This window comes from Rhagoletis zephyria, unplaced genomic scaffold (assembly GCF_001687245.7).
Source record: "Rhagoletis zephyria isolate East Lansing unplaced genomic scaffold, Rhagoletis_zephyria_1.1 Rzeph_scaffold_00661, whole genome shotgun sequence".
NCBI classification, from domain to species: domain Eukaryota; kingdom Metazoa; phylum Arthropoda; class Insecta; order Diptera; family Tephritidae; genus Rhagoletis; species Rhagoletis zephyria.
This window is the reverse complement of record NW_016157745.1, coordinates 149,423-169,969: the sequence shown is the minus strand read 5'-3', so window position 1 is coordinate 169,969 and position 20,547 is coordinate 149,423. Positions and strand designations below refer to the sequence as shown.

Here is a 20,547-nt window from a genome sequence, read left to right as displayed (position 1 = left end):
TTATTGAAAGTCTCTTGAAGAGAACCAGAGTTTTCCTATCGAAAAATATTGACTTTCAAGAATTCTATACCAATTCTACGAAAAATTTTATTTTTCCCATATAAAAATACATGGAAAACTTTGAGCGCTTTGAGCGACCTCTAAATATTTTTTGATTTCACAATAAAAAATAGGGGTATACTTTTTTCGATATAGAACAATCCTAGGGGGTGAGAGCATTACAATTCCACCTTTACTCTTTCTTGATCACCCTTACAATCACACTATTTAGGGTCAGTTTTTCAGTGCACGGCTGTAGTTTGAACTCAGTTTAAACGCCCGATCTGGCTGGTTTAAACTAAGATCAGCCAATCAAATGTGTTCAATTTAAACTCAGTTTACTTAATCTAAGTTTAAACTGGCTCTGAAAAACAGGCCCTTAGATTGCTCGATTTGTAAACAAAGCTTGTCTGCGGTGAAAAACATACTATTGTGAACAACCTAAACGAGCGAAATTCACAATAGCGTCATGATATGAAATGAAAATTCGTTCGATCAGCACTTTCGACCACAGTCGAAGATCGGCTGCAACTCATAATAGGGGCCAATATGTAACAGCAAAAATCCACCCGTTTTCTTAAATTTAAAGAATGTTAAATCTTTGTTATAATATAAGTCTTATACTATGTCTCCATTGTGACATTTAATGAAGATTTAGCAGTCTGACGAGATTTAACGTTAAATCTTTTGAGATTTACCATATAAAATTAAATCTCGCAAGGCAGTAGATTTACGTTAAATCTTCAATAATATTGATCAATAAATACAATTTGTTCGGTGTGGCAACAAATTCACATGCCATAAGTTAAATACAGTTTATATTTTCAATATACAGTTGCGGACAGTGAAATCTAGCCTATTAAAAAAACATGCATTTTCGTATTTTCAGGCGTTTTTATATCTTGGTTAGTTTTAAAGGTAAATTATTAATATTACTTTATTTACTTTATTATTTGGTATTATATTAATTTGGTCGTAATAAATTATTATTTTAAAAACTAAAAATTTATAAAAAAATGTTTTTTAATAATTTGATGCATATTTGATGCTTCTCCGCTTTCTATAAATATTTTATGCGCTGCGACGTAAAATTTATAAAATTCGGTAATGGTTCTGCTTCGATAACATTGCACCAAACATCCTCTAGAACTCAGTTCGACTCAAGAAATGTATTGGCAGTCATATCTGATAGCCAGATCTTTATGATATGCCAAAGGCCCACGATTGGATTTTCGGTTCCGTCTTATGAATAACAGGGTTTATTTCCCCAACTGCTCTTTAAAAGTTTTTCTTTCGGCAAATGTTGTTCTTTACCGCGTCGATAATTTTTCTTAAATTCGGGAAGATGATTCGGAATATGGTCCCATTCGTTACATTTTCCAGACTGTATAATATATACATATTTACCATAAATAAAAGGCCAATAATATGAAGAATTCACATAATGAAATTCCGCTCTGGTACCTTAATTTTATCTGTATTTCAATGTCCGCAACTGTATCTATAAAATCATACATAAGCGAACGCCAAATATTTAAAAATGTGAACGTCAAACATATCTCGTTGTGGCAATGGAGACGGTTGTGATTTAGCAACTGTATATATTAAATCTTAATAAATAAGTCTCTCAATGGAGACATAGCATTACAGTCTGTAAAAAATAAAATAAAAAAATAAATAAATTTTTTATAAAGTTTTTTTTTTAGAAAATAGCAAATAAATTGTAGCTTGAAAAACTTTCAAAATTTTAAAATCTAAACATCACTTATCCACTTTTGACCGCCAGTGTAGGTCAATTGTTAAAAGAAATATTTCTGCGGACAACCGGGAATTACTCCTGTAACAGAAAAAATCCATCATTTTCTGGAATATTAATTTAAAATATGTTTTTACCTTACATGAAAACTAAAAAAATATATACAACCGGGAATTACTCCTGTAACAGAAAAAATCCATCATTTTCTGAAATATTAATTTAAAATATGTTTTTACCTTACATGAAAACTAAAAAAATATGTACATACATATATGCACACAAATTTTTAAAGATAGCGGCCATGTTATTTACGTACTTACTTGCACTGGGTAACGAAATAATGCCATTTAGCCATTCAACATTATTATTATTATTTTTTAACCGAATTTTCGTTTCCCGAGCAGCTAACCATTTCTGCTTAAATTTGTGTTTGATTGAGGACATATTTTAACTCACATCTGTTATCCCTGTATCATATTTTGAATTGTAAAATTCTTGCTCCATAAACTGAAGCATACCATCAAATGTTGACTGAAACAATTGAAGGGTATCGCCGATATAAACGGGGCTAGGTCGCCGAAACAATAGCCCTTGGTCGGGTAAAACCCGAGTCATTCTGGTATGTAGAACCGGCTGTCATGGCTGTACATACCCTGATATAGGTGCGATCCTCAGAGGTGAAAACCGTATGGTAGTTGGCGACTTTAATGCGCACCACGATTTTTGGCATTCAAGCCTGTCAAATGATCGTAGGGGAATACACTTGGCTGAGAAGATAGACGATTCGACATTATGCACAATGAACGACGACGCTCCCACCAGGATTATGGGCAGCTGCGGCAGCTAGCCAGAACTAACAATAGTCAGCGCTGGTCTGATAAACAGCATATCATGGCGACCTATGCTGACTTTAGCATCAGACCAACTGCCCATAGTCATCTCGATTGATAAACCTGCCGACTTTGTTTCCGCCGATCACCGGACCTATGTCAACTTTTCCAAAGCTGACTGGAAAGGCTTGGCGGATGTTACTGAAAGCGCCTTTACTGCCCTAACCGCACCAACCGACGTTCACGTAGGTGAGCGTAAATTCCGAAGGGTTGTCACTGCTGCTGCAGCTCGCTTCTCGCCAGCGGGATGTATCTCGGACCTCCGTCCGATTTTCCTGCTGAAGCGGCTGTCCTAGCCGACGAGCGAGACAACCTTCGTCAAGCCGATCCCGGAAATCCCCGTATCCGTATCTCAACGCGGAGATTCGGCAACTAGTGAACGTACATAAGCGGAAGAAGTGGGAAGAGCATCTGAAGACTTGTAACTTCACCTCTGGTGTGAGTAAGCTTTGGTCAACCGTGAGGTCACTGTCCAATCCGACGAAGCATGACGACAGGGTCGTAATTTCTTTCGGCGTCCACGCTTCGTCGGACCCGGAGCGATGCGCGAGCTATTTTAGCCGGCAGCTCATACTGCATCCTCCGGTAGACAAAGCCAAGCGTCGAGTGACCAGAAGTCTGCACAAACTGCCAACAACTTGTGCCCCCCTTGCTTTCACTTGCGGTGAAGTTCAAGTGGCCATCTGGAAGGCGAAAGCCTCCAAAGCCCTGGGTCCCGACGGAATATGCATGTTGAAGCTGAAAAATTTGGGTCCTGCGGGAGTAGCGTACCTAACGGAGGTCCTCAATTTGTCAATGGCCACTCTCATCATCCCAGACATCTGGAAGGTGGGAAAGTGCTCCCACTGCTCAAACCGGGGAAACCAGCCAACGAAGGAGATTCTTATCGACCGATAACACTCCTTTCCCCGGTAGCGAAGACACAAGAGGCCTTGCTGCTCCCGTACTTCACGAACCACCTGACCCCAGCGAAGCATCAGTATGGTTTCCGTAAAGTGTACAGTACAACAACAGCACTTAACGCCATAAACACTCGGATAACGTGGCCTAAACCTTAACCGTCCCAGTGAGAGAAATTTTCTAGTAGCGTTGGACCTGTCAAAGGCGTTTGACACCGTCAGCCATTCCACGCTTCTAGAAGATATAGGGGCTTCCTCTCTCCCACAGAGGTTCAAACGGTTNGCCTTGCTGCTCCCGTACTTCACGAACCACCTGACCCCAGCGAAGCATCAGTATGGTTTCCGTAAAGTGTACAGTACAACAACAGCACTTAACGCCATAAACACTCGGATAACGTGGCCTAAACCTTAACCGTCCCAGTGAGAGAAATTTTCTAGTAGCGTTGGACCTGTCAAAGGCGTTTGACACCGTCAGCCATTCCACGCTTCTAGAAGATATAGGGGCTTCCTCTCTCCCACAGAGGTTCAAACGGTTGTCGGCAAATTATCTGTGTGGTCGACACTCGTCGGTAATGTTTAGAGACAAATCGAGCAAACTCCAGAAAATAAAACAGGGGATCCCACAGGGTGGTGTCCTTTCTCCGTTACTGTTTAACTTTTATATTTTAAAGCTCCCTCAACCACCAGAGGGAGTCTCGATTTTCTCTTACGCCGACGATGACTTGTGTTCGAAAGTAAACGGGTATCTCTCCGAGCTTTCTTGCTTTTTCACTGCAAAGAGCCTAGCCCTCACCCCTGCGAAATCCTCAGCGATCTTGTTCACCACCTGGACGAAGGAGTTCAGGCTACCACTGGGAATTCACGTCGACGACACACCAATTCCGACGGTGAACAACCCCAAAATACTCGGAGTACCCTTCGATAGTCTGCTATCCTTCTCTGCGCACGCAACCGCTATTGTCAAAAAAGTACAGAGCCGCAACAAGGACCTCAAGTCGCTAGCCGGCAGTACTTGGGGCAAAGACAAAGAAACGTTGCTGGCAACATACAAGGCAATAGGCCGGCCGGTTTTTAATTACGCAGCTCCCCGTTAAGGAGCATAACATAATGCTCTGCAAGCAGTTTCTGGTTGGGAGTCACAGACGTGGCCACCCAAATAGACAACCCAGGCACGTCAGGAGGCATCTCTACGAACTGACGGGCGAAGTCCAGAGGTTCATTAAGCAGCCTCTGAACCCGTCAGCATATCGCCGGGCCCTGAACGTCATTCAAAGGGAGTCAGTATCGAGTTATGTAGACTCCAGACCTGTGAATGCCGTTCTTGGCACACAGCCACCGGACATTGACGAGACGGAGCTTCATCTTCCTCGGGAGACAAGAACCATAATAGCCTAACTTCGCTCTGGCTACTGCAGCACGTTAAACTCATACCTGAGTAGAACCGACCCTATTGAGGCTGCACGCTTCTTAGGGCTGCCGTTAGTGGAACTTGATGACAACGACTGAGATATTAACCGATCTGGGCGGGGTTATTGTAGCCGCTACAACAACAACAATAAAGAAACGTTGTTGGCAACATACAAAACAATTGGCCGGCCGGTTCTAAATTATGCAGCTACAGACTTGTCAGAACGCCGCTCTCCGGACAGCGACAGGGTGCCTTCTTATGCCGTCTGAGCACCACATACCCAGCGAGGGCCGAATGCTCCACGTAAGGGAGCACATCAAAATACTCCGTAAGCAGTTTCAGGTGGGGTGCCACAGAAATGAACACCCTAACAAACCCTTGTTAGAAGAGGAGCCTCCGCGCAGGCACGTCAAGGGGCACCTATCCATATATAAGGACTCGGCCCAGACATACATAGATCAACCACTGGACCCGACGACGTACCGACGAGCGATCAACGACATTCGTAGGGAGTCGGGCACCACCTACCACGACTCCCGGCCTATGAATGCCGTGATCGGAGCCCAATCACCCACCACCTGTAGCAGGGACGGGGCTTCAACTGACAAGAGAGACCTGTGTTACCCTGACCCAGTTACGGTCTGGATACTGTAGCCGCCTCAACAGCTACCTGTCCAGACTCGACACCAAGGTCCAGCATGTGGAGACTCCCCGCTCGACACCAACTACCTCTTCACATTCCAGCCGAATCCCACTCAACTAACACCCCTCTCCCTTTAATCCGACCCTATTTAAACAGCCCGTAGTTGAGCTTGACGACAATGATTGAAGGATAATCAAATGTTGACTCATTACCACTTTGCGTGACGGTATACAAGTCGTTCCGAGTCACAAACCTCAACTCAGAAGTCCCTGTCAACAAAATAATACAAAATTATGTCAGCAATTGCAGATAGCAACAATAAAAAATCTTTTAAAAACATGGGGCGGTTTTAGGGGGCTGTTTTTTAACTCACTTCTAGACTAAGTACTTCATATCGCACAATTATTTTCACTGCTTTTCTAACGATTTATTCCACTTAATTATTCAGCTTAATACATAAAACCAGGCTAAAATTTAGATGGAAATTGTAATGTTAAATAAAGTGCATACCTGTCTTAATAGAATCCATCACAAATAAAACTATGAAATTGGTTTTGCTACTCGTATCGGTACTTTTGGATATGAAGATATTCCGTATAAACTGGATTAATTTTTTCAAGTAATAAATTAATCATCCTGTACGTTGGGCCGTGCATACGCCGCACAGTGTTCTATTTTTGAAATAAAGGGACAAAATCAAACGATAAGAGATAGCAAAATAAATGTAAAGGTGTTTTAAAGCTTTTCAGATGGGGAGTTCAGGAAAAATTAGCTCGTGTTAGCCTTTAACACGAACAGTATGCAATGAAGTCTTTAAAAAGTTTTAAACCGATACTTTTGCTGATCTCACATCAAGGACTTCATTTCCTTTGTCGCAAGAATCGAAAAAGCACTTCATTTTAAATTGTTTTTAAAAAGTTTGTTACAAGCTGTTTTTAAGTTAAAAAAAGACAAAAAATCAAAAATATTTCTTTATTGAAAGTAATTTTAAAGGTCTGATAAAATGAAAAAAATTACCTTGACATCAATACCGACCTTTAAAAGAAAAGTGTTTGGATTTTTATTTTTTTTGACTTAAGAACAGCGAGGAATGAACTTAAAAAAAAAAATTAAATCGATTTTTTGATTTTTTCGGCTATGAAAATTGATTCCCTGACGCAAGAAGAGCAAAAATATCTGTTCAAAAAGTTCATTTCACACTGGTTTCAGGAAAAAAAATTAACATTACACTGGCGCTCAAAACCGAGTGCATGTACGACCTTTTATTCCTTACAGTAACATACGTCTGATTTCGCTTGGAATATCACCCCATTATAATTTTACTCGCCTCCAAAGCTCTTGCATGTTACTCTGAGATCGCTTGTGCTATACTAATCCTCTTGACCACAGCGCTCAATTTTTCGATGGCATTGATGTCTGAGATTAGTGCTGGCCACTGCATTACGTGAAAATTTTGCTCGAGCAGCCGACAGTGTCGAATATTTTCAAAATCCTGTGGACCTCCGTCCTGCTGGCAAACAACTTCTTCCTCAGGGTATGCGCTTTTGTCTACAAAGTCCGGCAAATTGTTTGGAATTGGGATGATAAGTTTGTGGAATGTGGTAAAAAAGCAAAAGAAAAGTAGTCAAAACTGGTAAAAATGTTGATGTGCTATCTTTTGTCGCGCGATGTATATGTAAATCATCTCGCATTATAATAGCTTTGTACTTTATTTTTACAGCCCGATTCTGTGCGCTTGATGAATTGAAAATCTTTATAATTTGTCAATTTTTCTAGCACAGAAATCAAAAGCTCTTTTCTTGATAAATTATCATATATGTAATACTTCTATATTGGCAGTAAGCTAACTTCTCAATGTGTAAGCATTCCGAAATCAAAGCGAGATAATCTAGTACCGTTTTTGTCAATGTAATGTGTACTTGAGTGCCGTTTTTGTATATGTGTTCCTTTTCTTTCGTACGTGTTTATTGATATATCTGTACTGTAGTTTTTTCGGACGGTACTAGCTCTTACTGCCAATATAGGAGTATTACATATATGTAAATTATCAAGATTTGAAAAAGCTATTGACAAATTGAAATTTCATGTGAAATGTATAAATCAAGGCGTATTTAACAAGGTGGTGTTGGCCGTATATAAGTAAAAAATTACACTAACAAATTATACGCTGATGTCCATACTGTCATTGGTATGAGTTACAACAAACACATCATTTTGACGTAATGGCCTCCACGGCGAAAAACTCAGCTGTCGCCCCAACACCACCTTGTTTAATACACCTTGGTATAAATTTTGTATATTAATAAACTTGTTTCTAACAACTAAATACTCCATGTGCCGGCATTTGAACCTGCGACACACGGAATTATAGTCGACATCTTTACCTACTCGGCTACGGCAGTCAAAAGCTTGTTTGCTTTCAAATTCATATTTTTCATAAGTGACAATGAAATCAGTTCCACTCGTGTGGAAATCGTACAAAGCTCAATAAAAATATTAAAAATAAAATGTTAACAAGCCACAATAACATTGACAAATACAGCTTTTTGTTTTATAAATATTGACACAGAATGCGAAGGGAGCTTTTATTTGATAAAAATCTTGATAAAATTTCTTTACAAAAAATTTATCAAGAAAACACAGAATTGGGCGGTTAATCAACCTATATGAGTTATAATGTAGTTATTAATTGCGCAGTCCTATTGCAAAATGTGTAAATACAAATATGTTTTAAAAGTATCCCAGTAGATAATTGCAGGAGTTAAAAGGCCTTCCGAAAGGCCTTCCTGAGAGTCAACAGGCCTTCCACTTTACATTCTTTTCTCCTTTCTTTTTTTGTATGGAGTGGTACAAATTGAAGGGCTTCTTCTATCGCTACCCATAGAACGCCTTCCAGAAGGGCTTTTATAGGACGTACTTCAGAAGGCCTTTTTGGTGAGTTCTTTTAAAGTTGCTTCTATAATTTACAAAAATCATACATCTTTGAAGTATTTGCTTAAGGTTTATATCAAATATGTGTTATTGCAACTTATAGCCTACGTTTCTTTATACATTCCAGATGATCCTATTTCACAGCCAGAATAAACAGAATGCGTTTAAAATATACGTTCATCAGGAACGTTCTAAAGAATAACACAAAAAAGTTTATTCCAAACGTTCAGAATGAATAGAGAAATGCAGCGAAAATGTTTATTGAAATTCATTTGTAATTGTAAATGAATAAACCCTTCTAGAAGACATGCAAGGAAGCACTTTTTTCATCCCTTCTTGGGTAGACCTCTTAGAATAGCTTCACTTAAGAAGGCTTATTTAAATTCTCGTATAAGATATGTACGTAAAATTGTTTGTTATAAGTTATTGGTGTTATTTATTATTACCCTGAAGGTATTATATTCTTTTTTGGTTTTACACCAACAACCACCAACAAGATGTCATTGTTAAAATACAAAAATTTGTTATGTCGATTTCATGAATTTTATATACATACAAAAAAGTTCGCGATTTTGGGCGATTTTCTTTAAAGATATTGCGCTTTTTTATACCCGAGTGCACTTGTGCACAAGGGTATTATAACTTTGTTCACATAACGGTTGTTTGTAACAGGCAAAACGAATCGAGATAGATATAGACAAATGTATACATAAATGATCAGAATGAAAAGAGAAATCGATNTCCGTCTGTGCACACGATAACTCGAGTAAAAATTAATATATCTTAACTAACCTTGGTACGTGTACTTCTTTTGGGCGTAGGAGGGATGGTATTGAAAATGGGAAAAATTGGACAATAACCACGCCTACCTCCCATATAACGGTAATTTTCAGAAATACGAAAACTGCGATATTTTAGTAACTACTGAAGATTATTCACTCAAAATTGATATTTACAATAATTTTTAGACGAAAAATAAGAATATTATAAATTTTTGAAAAATGGGCGTAGCCACGCCCACTTATGGTTACATGTGTATATCTTGGCAACCGCTGCACCGATTTCTTCCAAACTTGGCACAGTTATTGGCCTTGGTACGGGATACCAAATGGAGTAATACGAAATCTTCGATAAATCAGTAAATATTAAACCTAATTTATTCAAAATTGATGCTTGCAACAATCCTTTACCAAGAAATACGCTTATGATAAAATTTCGGAAAATGGGCGTGGCACCGCCCACTTATGATCACATATATATATATCGGTAACCGTTCAACCAATTAGTACCAAACTCGGTATTTTTATTGTGCTTGCCACATAAAAGCAAAACGTTGAAAATTATTGAAATCGGACTAAAATTACGGCCGCTTTTTATATAACGGTAAATTTCTGAAATGCTTGAAACTGCAATATTTCGAAATTTAAGGACGCTAATTTACTCAAAATTGATACACCCCGGCTAACCATCTAGCGGTAGGTTTCGGAAAGGTGAAAAAACATTTATTTAATATTTGCACCGGGTATTTAATGTTCGGCTCCGCCCGAACTTAGACTTTCTTACTTGTTATTTAAACAATCACCAGGGTGTGACGTCACTCTAGCTGACCCACCCACTAAATTTCGTCGAACACTGGTAGATATTATTCAGGAGTTAGGTGCAATTTAGGTGTTTTTAAGAGCCACCAAAATTAATTTCGGTGCAAACTCGGTTTCAGAAATATTCGTAAAAATAAATAATATCTACCAGTGTTGACGAATTTTTATTTTTTATTTTTAAATTCTTAATTCAGTTTTCTTTTTTTTAAATTTATTTTTATTTTTTTTTAATTTATTTTTTATTTCAGTCTTGGAATACAAATTATTCTTACAGACTACTCAGCTAACACTAATAAGTGCTACTAATACGTCAAAAATAACAAATGTTAAATACATTAAGTTCAAAAGAGCTAAGATTACATAAATCACTAGTGGTGTGGCGTAGAGAAAAATGTTCGCAGATGTGTGACTAAGGTAGGGCTTGATTGAGTGAAATCGATATCTAAAGCATTGGAGACTAAGGTAAGTTCAGCACAGGTTCTAGAAATCGGAACGTTGGCACCATAACTGCTTCTAGAGAAACCTATTTTAAAGAAATCCCAATGGCAGGGGATTCTAGAGGGAATATTAAATGCAATCTTTTCTAGAAGAAAAGGACAGTCAATTGAGCCTATTATGATGTTAACGACAAGCGTGCAGGCTAAAATTAATCTTCTGTTATCCAGTGTGGGAAGATTGATTAGTTGGCAACGAGAATTGTAAGAAGGTTACATCGAGTACGAGCGCGAAAGAATGTAATCGACATGACTATTGAATGCAAGTTTGGAATCAAAGACAACGGTCCTTCAAAGCAGCGCCTATCAGTTAAATACAAAAAGGTTGACTAACATTCAAAAGAGATCAACTTCAGCAGGAGTAAACGATGTGATATTTTGTCGAAAATTCAGTGTAGATGGTATCCACCTGAGCCTTGTTTTCAAAAGCAGATAGGCAGTAATCACTGAAAATAGCCAGTTTTGTGACTGTTGAGCGATTGGCGACGAAACCATGCTGGTTTGTAGAAACGATGCTTACAGTTTACAACAATCTCAAATAATTGGGAGACTGAAGATATCTTTGATATCGGTCCGTGGTTGCGGGTATCATTTTCATACCCATTTTTAAAGATAGGGGTTACAGACCTTTGTTTCCAGTAGTCCACAAATATTCCTGAGGTCAGAGAATGATTGAAGATAAAAGTAAGAGGCTCAGCTAGATATAGACAGTTTTTCAACAGAAAGGCCAAGAAACCATATACATCGCTTTGTGAAGATCGCTTAAGATCACCAATTCCTTTAATAACGTCCTCAGAAGAAATGGTTAACGAACCAAAATTCAGCGAAGTGTCACTAGGGGAGCTAGAGTCCGTTATATCCGAGTTTCTCCTATTCAGATCAATAAAAAATTTCCGAACAACACCACTCTGTACCTGCCAAAATCAAGAATGATAGAATACAAGATTGCGCCAATCGAGCTGAGAGCAACTGGCCGTGACGTCAAAATATACCAGAATGAGAGAGCAAGACGAACTCGACAAGAAAAAGAAGAAGCATCGAACAAAAGGCAGTATTGCCAAGTTTTGAATTTGAAAAGCACCAAATTTTTATTGGTGTATTTTATGGACTTTATATGAATACATAATTTATTGTAAGGATGCCGATTCAAATTAATAAAAATCAATGTTTCTTGCACAACGGTCGATTTCTTATGGCATAATTGAAAGTGCTGCACATATTTCGTTGTCGCTTATGATTGTCAATGTGCCTTGATTTTGTTAAAATTTTTGTAAAATTCATTAGCTCACTTACGATTGCTATACATTTTGCTTCCGTTTTTTTAAGATTTTCTAATTTGAAGTCTTCAAACTAAAAACAAAAGCACCAAAAACGCACCAAGGACACAACTCAAAAATTTTCGCGTTTTGAATACCCACTAAATTTGGTGCGAAAAGCATCAAGTCGGCAACAGTGAATGTAAACAAAAGTATATTATGACGTCAGCGATTGGGTGGATGCTGTCAAATGGACGAAGAGAGGGTTAGCGGTCCGCGAATGGCGCGACCTTCATTTTCTGGATCGTGTGCCAAAATGTACAAATCGAGTGATCCCTGCTTAAGATGAAGACAAACATAATGAGCTCCGAAAACGTTAAAATTTAAAGCTAACATAAGTGCATAGTATACATTAGGTTGTATCTGGAGATTTTTGCAAATTATTTGTAAATTTATACACACTTATATAAGAAAATCGTACCTGCTTTTGAAAGAAGTAGTATTTATATCTAGTATTGCAGGAATATGTATATAGCATTCTGTGGAAACATATGTATGTAAGTTAACTACATACATATCGTCGATATTTTTGAAAAAACCGCCTAAATCACCATTGTGACAAAAATGAGATTTGGTAACCTTGAACTCCAGGCATCGAGATTATGCATAACAATCGTAAAATCGTTATTAAAACAGCAGATTTGTAAAATAATAGCTAGAGAAAATACTGCCTATCAAGGCAATGCCTTCAAACCCGTTTTTTTCGATCTCCTGTAAAATTTGAGTGCCGTAAGATAGACGGTTTTGTCAAAACATCGACGATATGTATGTATATCTTTACATATGTACATATGTACGCTCTTAAGACGAATGCATAGGAAATTTAAATTTTTTTAACGTTGCTAGAGCACTTTTAAATTTATGTCTTTAACGCACTGCAGAGAGTTTCACGCTGTAAAACGACAACATTTGACTAAGGGCCGTTCAATATCCGGTTAACACAAACCGGAGGTAAAATGTCGATACAGACGTTTAACTGGGGGGTAGTGATAACCAGACATTGAAAAACCCGCCGTAAGGGTTGTTGTCGCTATCTCTGGTTAACACTAACCTCCAGTTAAACATCGTTATCGACGTCACCTACTCTCTGTTATATGTATAGCAGTAGCGCTCTATAAGCAAACGGCTCCTATAAAGATTTTATCTTGTTGCTTCAGATAGAAAAGTTCTTTAAATGTACACCCTTATTCTAGATCCCGAATTTTCGTAATTCGTAGCTGCGTTACGAAAAACTAAAAATCGACATGCTGCAACCCATCCGGAAAACTGTACGGTGACAGGTAATAAGGTCAATGGAAATAATGTCAATTGACTTTATTTCCCACCCTGGTGCGAAATAAAGTCAATTGACATTATTACCTTTTCAAAAGCGAAATAAAGTCAACAAAAATTTGGAAATAAAGTCATTGACGCTATTTCCTCATTCAAATGGAAATAGCGTCAACAATGNGCATCCCTGCTTCCAATAACTTACAAATATAAAAATGTGAAATATCGAGGGCTTGAATTCATTAATACCCTCTATCTGCAATTTGCACAAAAACTAATTTGTGATTTTAGAAACCATCTGGGACTTATTACCTGTCGTTATATAAGGTAACATTAATATCACTGATGACAGTTAAAGCTTAGGTGGATTTTTATATCAGAATCCCATCTTTGTGAAAAGTGTGCAGATAGGGGGTATTATTGAATATAAACCCTCGATGTTTAAAATATATAAAAATTTTATTTCAACGTATACAAAAAATAAATCTACCTGCGTTACAGCACGTTGTGAGAAGGGGAAGGGGGGGCCGGGGGGGCCGCGGCGTAGCGTGACGTGGTGTGCGCGCCGGTCGCGCTGGGAACGCGAGCGCGACGCGCGCGGTGTGGCGCGCTGACGCGGGCCGCCGCGAAGCTAAGCAAATTTAATGTTTGAAAGAGAAATAACGTCAATTGATTTTATTTCGTTTTTAAAAAGGTAATAATGTACCACCAGGGTGGGAAATAAAGTCAATTGACCTTATTTCCGTTGATCTTATTACCTGTCACCAAACTGTACAGCATTGCCAGCTATCAGTTGTTTTTCGAAGTCAGCTGTATGAAGGAAAACAAAGTGGAGAGGAATTAAAAAAACACTCATCATGTGCTTGTTTATAGAAAAATTACATATTTTGAGGAAAATTATGGATTCTGATGCATTTGCAATTATAGCAGCGGAGTAAGAGCGCGCTATGGCAATGGATTCACAAAGGTATGCGGAGCTGTCGAGTATAGAAACCATGGGCGCATCTATGTCAGCTTATGGTTGAATTGTTGAGCCACAAGCTCTTTTCTGTGTTGCCGGAGAAGAGGGTGGAAGCCCCTCTACTACTGTGAAAGGTATACAACATTTATTGTGCATATAACTCCGGCTACGCCATCCACTGTATCTTTGCGCAGAACCCACATCGAAATTTACAAAAAAAATGCATGGTTCAAACCGAATTTATTAATAAACTAGAACTAGAAATTTGGAACCTTTATTTTAAATTAAAGTTCAATCCTTTGACTACACGCATATGTTAAAGCTTTTAGGTTCAGGTAATGCGTTTGGATACAACAATCCAAAATCATTGTACAATTAACTAAATCGTTCCCAAGTTTCTCGATAAGGGTCAAAGCAACATCGCAAAAATATAGAAAAAAGGTTTTTTCTTAACAGCGGTCGCCCCTCGGCAGGCCACGGCAAAACTCCGAGTGTATTTCTGCCATGAAAAACAGCTTCTCATAAAAATACAATCGCCCCTTTGTGTGACAACATCAAGGCGCAGGAGAAGCTCAGCCAAGCACTAACATATGTGTAAGCGCCAATCTATTATTATTATTAACGCCAGGTAACGTCACGTCAGATAATTCAGCTGTTTGAACATAAAACAGAAAGATTTGTTCATTTAAAAACTTGGAAAATTAACCTTAAACATTTCCAATATTACTACAAAAACTTTTATACAAATAATAATAATAGATTGGCGCTTACACATATGTTAGTGTTTGGCCGAGCTTCTCCTCCGTTTTGTGGCGCGCGCTTTGATACTCTCACACAAAGGGGAGGGACCTACAGTTTTACGCAGTTTCCGAACGGTAATTGTATTTTTTATGAGAAGCTGTTTTCATGGCAGAAATACTCTCGGAGGTTTGCTATTGCCTGCCGAGGGGTGGCCGCTGTTAGAAAAAACTTTTTTTTTGTTTTTTTTTTTTGTATGTTAACAAAGTAACACTTTTTAACTTGCTCTGTATATATGTACGTAAGTATGTTTGTTAAGGGCAAATCTTGCAAAAAATTTTTGACTGATTTCCCGATGACAATGCAATACGAAAGATGAGTTAATCCGATAGATGGCGCAGGAGTCGAGATATTTGCAAAACCAGTATTTATAGTCCGATTTGGTTCATATTTAGAACGTATATTAACTATATGAATGGGAATAACTCCACTAACAAAGTTGCCGATAGGTGGCGCACGTGTCGATATATTTGCTAGACCAGCAGCCGGATTCCAGCATTCGCTATCGCTAATTTTGATCGCTAAATATCTCCAAATAATAGCAGGCGCGCCTAACAACAGGCAACATCTAGTTACATGCCCCTCACAGTGTTGGCATTTTTGGTACAATTGTACTTTATTGATACGACTTCGTTTACAGTATACTTTCCTACTACGCAGTAGTTTTTAGTACAATTTTTTTAAGAAAACTAAAAATATATGGCTCTGAAAATTCACAGCGTGAAATTTTTTTGTTCTCTTTTTGTTTTCGCCTTTCGTATTTGCCTTTGTAAGTTTTGAAAAATTTTAAAAATTACTTGAACGAACCATTATAATACAGCTAAGGTCTGCTACCAGCTTTACATTCCTATGCAAATTCTGAAAGAATATTTTCTATACTAAACTTTATTATAACAAAATGTTGATATCAGTTTCATATAGAAACAAAGTACATATTCGTTAATTAAAACAAAAGACAAATATAATGGCCCGTAGTCATAGTCAAAATAAAGTCGACTTTAAAGTTAGTTGCAGCTTTTTGACATAATTTTCAATGGGATATCTGTCAAAAAAGCTGCAACTAACTTTAAAGTCGACTTTATTTTGACTATGACTACGGGCCAATAACTTTACGGCACTCAAATATTGATAAGATTTTATTATTTATTTTATTTTATTTTTTTAATTTTATTTATCGTCACTAGAGACGAATAAAGGCGCGCTAGTGTTTCGACGGCGAAAAAAGACGCATAAAAAAATTATACGAAAAAAGGCTCTTAACAAAAACTTCGGCGAAGAAAGACGCGTAATCATAGATTTATACTTGGCCAAGGACTGTCACTTCAGCATTATTCGCCAAAAAGTATTTACGGAATGTACATACTATTACAACCGCAAACATAGTTGACCGCGAAAATAAGTTTACGCGTCCTTCTTCGCCGTCAAATATTTTAACGCGTCCTTCTTCGCCGTCAAATATTTTAACGCGTCTTTCTTCGCCGTCAACTATGTTAAGAGTCTTTCTTCGCTGAAGTTTGTTTTATGCGCCTTTTTTCGCGGTCAACTTTCGAGCTCGCGCCTTTATTCATGTCTAGTGACGTTATAAGAATGTATTTTGTCCTTAACAAAAACTGTATAAATCCAAGTTTAAATCTTTGTGCAACATTAAAAAAAATCGACAAGCTTTCGTACAAAGTTCGAAGTATTCAATTTTAGTATAGTGAATTGCAAGCTTAAAGTAGCTGGGACTTACCGCCGATTTTTGGCAATTCTTTTTTTTTTTTTGTTGACGATGTCAGTCATTTTTTTCATTTAGTTAATTTTTTATATGGAGAAAATGAGCAACACCTTCATTCAAAAAAATCTTAAAAAACTTTGTTGTATTCAAACTGAATGGGCTACAAAACTGCATACTCAAAATATTTTTAGGAAATCTAAATAAAAAGCTCGGAATTTTTACGAAAGTATATTGATTTTTTTTAATGTTGCACAAAGATTCAACCTTGGATTTGTAGGGCTTTTTTTTATAAGCTTTTATTTAACTTGGTCATCCCGCGCAAATCGCGGAAATTTCCAATCGATTTTAAACTGACTTCCCGACAAGTTAGAGACTGGAAATTTTCAGCATAGTTCCAATCACGATGACAATGCAATTTAAAATATAAATGAATTCCCCATATGGTCCAGGGGTCTTGATTCAAAGGCGGTAAAAAAATAGTAAGATTTATGGCTAACAGAGCGTAATTTGCCAAAGAACGTAAAACCACTATAAAATTGTTAAAGCTGTCGGCGATAGTGTAGCAAAGCTACTTGTGGCAAATTCTGATATCAACCTAGTCTAGATATGAACCTCGTTGTAAGAATTAGAAGACTCCAGATGTCGCCCCGACAGAAGAAGTTAAATATTGCGCCTAAATATATGCCAGGCTACAACGGAAATGGACGACACGCCATTTCTTTAAATAAAATTAACTGCTGCTATATGTACATATGTATGTTTATACAAACCATAAGCAAACATTTTGCTTGCCAAATCTTTTGTCCTCTTTCATTGCAAGTTGAATTATTTTAATATCTATTGCAAAATTTTGTACATAAAATGAAATAACACTTTTTAATATACAACGCTTTTATAAATGGACTAAAAATTATAAAATAAAATAATGTAAAAAAAATATTTTTTAAAAACAAGCTTTTATTTAACATGTACAATCAAAGGAATAAAATAAAGTAGTGTAACAAAAGATTTTTTAGCAAGAAAATTTTGTCAAAACTGCACTAAAATGAATAAAATAAAATAAGTTAAGGTCTCGTTAAAGTTACTAAAAGCCATTTAGTGAAAGGAGTTATTCAAACTCTAATGAAAATTACTAACAATTTGTACTAATTTACTTCGTTTTTAAAAAAGCTTGTCGCGCGAATAGCAAACCGACATTTAAATATCTGCATACATACATACCTAACCAATTATGCATGTAAGCTGAATTTGCCGACAAGCTTTTTTGAAAACGAAGTAAATTAGTACAAATTGTTACTAATTTTCATTAGAGTTTGAATAACTCCTTTCACTTAATGGCTTTTAGTAACTTTAACGAGACCTTAACTTATTTTATTTTATTCATTTTAGTGCAGTTTTGACAAAATTTTCTTGCTAAAAAATCTTTTGCTACACTACTTTATTTTATTCCTTTGATTGTACATGTTAAATAAAAGCTTGTTTTTAAAAAATATTTTTTTTTACATTATTTTTTTTAAGTATAAACCGTATTTTTATTAAAAAAAAACACATAATATTAAATAATATTAAGATAAATGGTCAAATCTGGTCAACATGTGAGTGTCGTAAAGTTTTGGTAAGCACTTGAAATGCTATTAAAATGTCAAAATTTTTTACCGAATCCAAAAAGATGTTTCTTTTGTCCATTAATAATAACTTAAAAATACTTTCTGTTAAGAAGTTTACTTGAAAATATGTGTATACATATTTATGTTAAATGAAGTACATGTGTACGTGGAATCAATTTATAAAAGTGTAAAATACGTAAATGTGTGTACATAAACAAGAAAACTTTCTCATGAATACTCATGAATCATTGGTCTTGAAGGGAATGTACTAAGCAAATATATGAGCAAATTAAAAAGTTGATACAACTTATAGTCGAAGAGTACAGTTTTCGTATAGATTTCGCATTGAATGAAAAATTTCATTTCCCAACACTGGCCTCTCATACTGCCAGCTTTGGTTGATTACTCATTGCATCCGTTACTTTTCTATGTTGCGTGCTTTTAGGCGCAAAAGAATAAATTGTATCAGTGCATTTCACAGTCTTATTTATAGATAATGAAAAAAATGCTTGGACTTCCACTTTGAAAACCCCGCGCAATATACCTTTTGGTTATTTCAGCAAATTTTTCGTATTGCTCTGCACTCTAAAAAAATTTTGTTTAAATTCCCGCATATTAAGATAGGTAACCAGTTTCCTCTCTTAATGACTGCAAATTTACACACCGTGTTAATTAAATTAAAAACTGCTTGCTTACTTTTACTTATCATATGTGTTTCGTAGAACAAATTTCAAATTTGTTTTTTGAGTTCTAAAAATTTATTGTTCACAATTTCACAGTTTACACATAAAAAATGTTTAAAATTTCCTCTAACAAATTGTTTAAGTTTACGCATATAAAGAGGTAACCAGTTTCTTCTCCTAGTGTCTGCAAAATTAAACACTGTCTGTTTACTTTTACATGACAAATTTGTCACGTAGAGAAAAACTACACACAAACTGTTTAAAGATGAGTAAATATTAGCACTTAGCATTAGCGCACACAAGGGGTGGGTTTTGGGGTTCAAACCCCCTCCCCCAAAGCTCATAACCTCAATTACAAACTGTATCTTAAAGCTTAGAATCCAGCTCTCAAGAAAAACGAAAAATTCTTACAAAATGACGCACAAGAAGTGGAAAAGAAATTTTCTTCTATCAAAATTTCTTAAATCAGTTTGCAGCTCTCAAGAAAACCACAAGAAATATTTCTTATTATTTCTGTTGCTTGAAAAAGCTAATTTTCTTGGAGAAATAAATAAAAGAGCATTTTTTTCTTGAGAGCTGCAAACTGATTTAAGAAATTTTGATAGAAGAAAATTTCTTTTCCATTTCTTGTGCGTCATTTTGTAAGAATTTTTCGTTTTTCTTGAGAGCTCTTTAAAGTTTACCTGCGAATGAAAACATTGTCCTAAAAATATGCAATGCATACTCACTTACTGTTGCTTTTTACACTTTACAGCCTAAAAAAGTTAACGACTGATATGTACTTATTAAGCATTCGAAGATTTAATTTGCTAGCTTAGAATTCGTTGCACCTAAATGAGCTACATGATTAAAATACAAGTTCAGTTAAGTTTAAGAAATCGACGAAAAGTGTAAAAATTTCATGGAATTATTTAATTTATTTATATTAAAATTCTGTTGTAAAATTTTGTACTACTTTTGAAAGTTGAGTGCATCTTGTGTTTATAGAACTTTTTATTAAACAAGTAATTTTTAAGAAAAATGCAAAACCGACATCGATTCTCATATACAAATTTAGGAGTACCGTTAATTTTTTCATGATTCAATGATCGGATATAAACCAAATTACGGAACTACCCTTAAGGTACCATTTTTCCGGTAAAAAAAAAGAATTATTATAATCGGTTCACGCGGTCCAAAGTTATGTGGTGGCATATATAAAAGAAGAAAAAATACTCCGAAGAATTGATAACCTCCCCTTTTTTGAAGCCGGTTGAAAATGTTTGAGTTCTTTGCAAATTTTATGTAAATAAAATGCAGTTTATGAAACTTTAAAAAGTTTATTTATTTATTACATACTGTACATAAAACTTGCATAAATGTATTTTAAAGAACGTATTATCTGAAGCGAATTTTCATTATTTTCTGATGATATATATTTAGAAGTATAAGCCCCGTTCTCTGTCAACAAATTTGCAACTTAGAAAAACGGAACTACGATCGAAATGTAGAGTAGGTAGGTATAATCGTAAATTTCGAAGATTGATCGAAACGAAACG

General features: G+C 36.3%; 1 protein-coding gene across 5 annotated transcripts in view; it reads left to right on the top strand.

The window, feature by feature from the left end:
- The window catches only part of crol (crooked legs), a 148,184-nt gene that overhangs the window by 21,921 nt on the left and 105,716 nt on the right, over positions 1–20,547 (top strand). For 2 of the 5 annotated variants that reach the window (XM_017613435.1, XM_017613429.1), the window contains exon 2: positions 10,413–10,578. The exons of the other annotated variants lie outside the window; for them this stretch is intronic. The gene's annotated coding sequence lies outside the window, so the exon portion shown is untranslated. The remainder of the gene's footprint in view (positions 1–10,412; positions 10,579–20,547) is intronic. 5 annotated transcript variants of the gene reach the window in all.